This window comes from Leucoraja erinacea, chromosome 39 (genome assembly GCF_028641065.1).
Source record: "Leucoraja erinacea ecotype New England chromosome 39, Leri_hhj_1, whole genome shotgun sequence".
In the NCBI taxonomy this organism is placed as follows: Eukaryota; Metazoa; Chordata; class Chondrichthyes; order Rajiformes; family Rajidae; genus Leucoraja; species Leucoraja erinaceus.
Window position 1 is genome coordinate 1,241,797 of NC_073415.1, and position 5,000 is coordinate 1,246,796.

Genomic DNA, 5,000 nt, shown 5'->3' on the forward strand with positions numbered 1-5,000 from the left:
ATCCTTATTTAATACAACACAATTTTTCTCTCTCCTCTTGAACAGTCGGTCTCTGCGTTATGAATTGTTCCTGAATTTTATTTTTTGTTTAAAGTCATTTTATTTTTTAAAAAACTACGCTGGTATCTTTGGAAGCCCGCAGGTCAGAGGGAGGGTGAATGGAATTTGAAATAAAAATATATTTAATTGGATTAATTGATTGGGAGAGGACACGGGAAGCTCGATATATCTTTTGCATGTGAAGTGTCAAACTACGCAGTCTTATCTTTGCCTCATGCGCCTCACACTTGAATAAGGAGCGGCCTGCCAGTCCTTGTCCTCGCCTTTATCCGAGGCTTGTGTGTGTGTGTGTGTGAGTGTCAGCTATCTGCCGTGGAACCTCTTCAGGCTTCGAATCATGGCCTTTGTCACAGGGCCGAACGAGGCAGCGGCTGAGCCAAGTATCGGCGACTTAGGCCGTCCGGGTTGAGCCAATTTCTTTCTCCCCTTGCAACAACTCGATTAGAGTGTTGAGTAACTAGTAAATGGCCAGGCTGTGCAATCTAAATTGAAATCTCTTGCCACGGAAATAATTCCGATTGTGCGCGTGGTAATGTTACGAGCCGGCGGATATAAAGTGTTCCCGCTGGAAGGGGAAAATAAGGGAACATCTTGTAACGATGCACGCGCTGCCCTAGACACACGCTGTATCTAATCCAAATCACAGTATCAATATTTGGGATCTTTCTCTTTCATGGTTAGGGCATGTGTACAAGTTCATCATTGCTGGCCACTTTTATCGGGGTGGCCTGGAATGTATAAAATACATTTCTCCCGCACAAAGAAAAATGGGAGATTACAGTCGGCGTACAAATGTTCCACGAAATATTCTGCAAGTACATTAAAGCATTATGAATATTTATCATTCTGTATATCTGGTGCAGACGGACTTTGCAAAATGATCGGGATGTTGTTTGTTAAGGCATTGTTGTTGATGTAAGTGAGTATTTACAGATCTGGGCAACGAGAGACACTGTTGGCCTGCATTGGGATCAAGTGCGGGGAGTTAATCCCAGCGCCGACTCCTAAGGCAGCCTTGAGTAACATTGGTAAGTAACTCTTAACTCCGCGATGAGAAGGTGGGGGGAGTAAATAGAACCGGTCAAAATTCGATGGAGCCTGACTCCAATTTCATGCCTCTTGATGCAGGCAGCACCGAAACGCAATGGTCAAACCCAGAAGGAAAATCCTCATTACAAACCTTCCGCAGATGTCTGCAACAGATTGACTGGCGATGCTAATAGCAGCGGTCAGACATGCTACTAACTAGGGCAGGCAGCAGCTAAAGGTTATGCCATTTGCAAAAGGTTGTCTTGGTCATAAGGCTGTACTGTAACTAGAATTGTTGGGGAAATGCAGAACTAGATATGTCTCCGTCTCTCTCTCTCTCTCGATCCAATTCTTTATTGGCAATCTGTCAACCACCGGCTCCGCGGCTGAGATAAATCTTTAGTTGGTTACCCCTGAAGGCCGAAGATCCCGTTTATATTTGCTCCTACCTTAGAGGGATACATCAGCAGCCATTACTGATGCCCACTTTGTTCACAGACGTTTTGCCCAGCAATGGTGTTTTGCGATTTCTATGATGCCTGGTTGAATCTGTTTCATCAGCTGGATTTTACTTTGGAAGTCCCTCGAAATTACCCGACTGTCCGAGATGCTACTGTCTAACACGAGAGCAAAATAATTCTGCACCTATCGCAGCCTCGATCAGTTGAAACAGTCTCGGAGTAATCAAATTCTGGGTTTATTGTGTGTGAATGTCAGGCCCTGAGGTTACACGGTGAGATGCCTGTTGATAGAAGTGTGGGATTGTGCAGGTTTGTGCGTGTGTGAAGCAGGCTGCTGGTTCCTTCCCTTCAGCCTGTTTTACTCCTCTGATGCGGTTGCTAAAATGGCTGAGATGTTCCCCAGGTCAGAACCGTAACGTGCGGGAGAAAGCGGACGGCAATGTGTAGAGGAGGGCAAACCAGGAGGGCAGTTTATCCACAGTTCTCGTTTAACTCTAGTGCTCTCGAGTCACATAGAGAACCAACCTACTCACTCACGCCTGGTTTGTTGGCGCTGATTTTGTGTTGGACCTTATCCCCGCTTGAGCCTGCATCGTCATATTGTCAATTTGCTCACTGCTCTGCCTGTCAGCTTTTATTGTGGGCACCTTCTTCCCTTCCCTTGGCCTTGCCAAAGCAGGTGGCACAGCAGCACAGAGCCTGGGTTCACCTCCTGACCTCTGCTGCTGCCCGCGCGGAGTTTGCAAGTTCTCCCCGTGACGGCAGCTGCTGCCTCAGCGCTCTGCCACAGCCTCGAAGACCTGCAGGTCGGCGCGGGCGTGTAGTCGGTGATGGGACGGCTTGTGAGCCGAGTTAACGAGGAGATGGTGAGAATAAAATGGGATTAGTGACTTAGTCGGTGTGAACTGACTGGGACAACGATACTGTCACCCTGCTGTGAGACTTCACCACAGACCTGTTTTTCACTTAGGCAAATATTTCATACTATATAACATATAACAATTACAGCACGGAAACAGGCCATCTCGGCCCTACAAGTCCGTGCCCGAAACGTGCCGTGCCAATATTATACTGCAGGATAATATTGTTGGAACTAATGTTTAGTTTATACACACAAAAAAGCTGGAGTAACTCTGCAGGACAGGCGAAAAGGCATCTCTGGAGAAAAGGAATAGGTGGCATTTCGGGTCGAGACACGGCCTCAGACCCAAAACGTCACCCATTCCTTCTCTCCAGAGATGCTGCCTGACCCAGCTTTTTAAGTCTATCTTCGGTTCATCTGCAGGTCCTCCCTACGGAATACTTAGTTTAGATTAGTGGAGCTCAAATCGATACTTCAGTTTAATCAATGCTCCTGCGAAACTTGAGTTGTGTGGTGTGAACCGCTGGGGGCTGGCAAAAGGATGAATCTTTCCTGTACATCCAAAGCAAGCAGGAAAACTGTGTGTGGATGTGTACAAAGGAACTGCAGATGCTGGTTCACACTGAAGATAGACACAAAATGCTGGAGTAACTCAGCGGGACAGGCAGCATCTCTGGAGAGAAGGAATGGGTGACATTCCGGGTCTCGACCCTAAACGTCACCCGTTCCTGCTATCCAAAGATACTGCCTGGCCCGCTGAGTTACTCCAGCATTTTGTGTCTATCCTGTGTATGCATGGCAATGGTTTAAGGCTGAGTCTATGATGCATAAGAGTCAATTATTTTCCAGGTCAGCGTGGCTAGGTAGGCAAATAGAAATTAAAATATATACAGACAGAATATGATGGGTAACCTGTTTAACAAGTCAAGTCGAATTTGTAGTCAGATACACTTGTACGACAATGGAAACTTAACACTGAGGCTCACAAATATGGGTTACCTGAACATGTTACTTTCAAGAGTGTAGAATTGCCAAATCTACCGCAACAGAACAATGAGATTTTTACTTGCTGCAGCTTAACAAATGCCGTGCCTTTAGACGCTGGAACACACAAATAAATCTGTAATATTCAACCATACAGTGGTGGCGCAGCGGTAGAGTTGCTGCCTCACAGCGCCAGAGACACGGGTTCCATCTTGACTGCCGGTGCTGTCTGTACAGACATCTTACCCGTGACCTGTGTGGGTTTTCTCTGGGTGCTCCGGTTTCCTCCCACACTGCAGATCCGTACGGATTTGTAGGTTAATTGGCTTTGGTGAAGATTGTGTATATTGTCCCTAGTGGGTGTAGGATAGTGTTAATGTGCGGGGATCGCTGGTCAACACGGACTCAGTGTGCATTTCTAAACTAAAGAGATACAGCGTGGAAACAGGCCATTCGGCCCACCAAGTCCATGCCGACCAGCGATCCCCGCACACTAACACTACCATCAACATTTATTTAAACTGAATAAAATTGATTCATAATTAGTACTACTTGCAAACCAGACCATAACGAACCAAAGTCTGTTGTGGGACCAAACAAAAAAATCTGTGGTTGATGATGTTAGTGTTGTGTCGTGTTCAAAAGGCCTTTAGTTGCTGGGAAGAAGCTGTTCCTGAACCCGGAGGTCACGGTTTTTAGGCTGCTGTCCCTATTCCCCCGATGGTGGCAGTGAGATGAGAGAGTGGGTCTTCGATGATGCTGGCTGCCTTTCTGAGTCTAAACAAGGATTAAAAAAACAGCCGCTGCCTGCACAAGAGAGATCGGGGAGACAAAGAGTTAAGCAGATAGATTGGGCAAGAGTGCTGGATCGCTTGGCTGACAAAGATGAACTGCGACTTAAGGCTGGCATTCTTTAGTGTACAAGTGGACGGGCATTATTGGTGTGGAAATGACCCATGTCCAGCAGAAACTGCCTTTAGTTTCTCCGAAGAGGGTTCAAGTTCAGAAACTGGCCTTTAAAAATGGGAAGAGGGAAATGGACAAGGCGACTAGCGAAGGAGAGCATTTAGCCAGTGCGTCCTGCTTTCTAGCACCAGATCTATTGAAGGCTTTGGCCTGTGCCGCAAACACGGTGGCAATTTATTGATCTGTGGTGTTTTTCTACACTCACTGATTGATGCCTCGTAGCTTGTTGCTCAAAAAGGCACCAAATCCAGGGACCTATTGGCTGGGACAAGGTTGGGCCATCTGTTCCGTGTGTGGAAAAAGCCAAAAAATCTTCACCGTTAAATAAACTGAGCGCAAAAAAAAGACTTTTATTTTTTTTTAAAAGATTTGATTTCCCACTTTTCTGTACCCGGTTTCTAGTTCAATTTAATTTATATATATTTACAAATATAAACTGAACTAGGAAAACGTTTATATATATAGATACATATATAGGTATAAATATATATTAATGGTTTTCCAGTTCAGTTTATATTTATTAAATAATAAATTAAAGTGTACTAGATATAATGATCTCTCTCTCTCATAGATATATATATATTTGATATAAACTGGTAATGTCATTTATATATATGAAACTGTTATGCACACACACA

The 5,000-nt window shown here is 45.1% G+C and overlaps 1 protein-coding gene across 11 annotated transcripts in view; it reads left to right on the top strand.

The window, feature by feature from the left end:
- nfixb (nuclear factor I/Xb) overlaps window positions 1–5,000 on the top strand; it is a 465,085-nt gene that overhangs the window by 111,182 nt on the left and 348,903 nt on the right. The gene's annotated exons all lie outside the window — the stretch shown is intronic.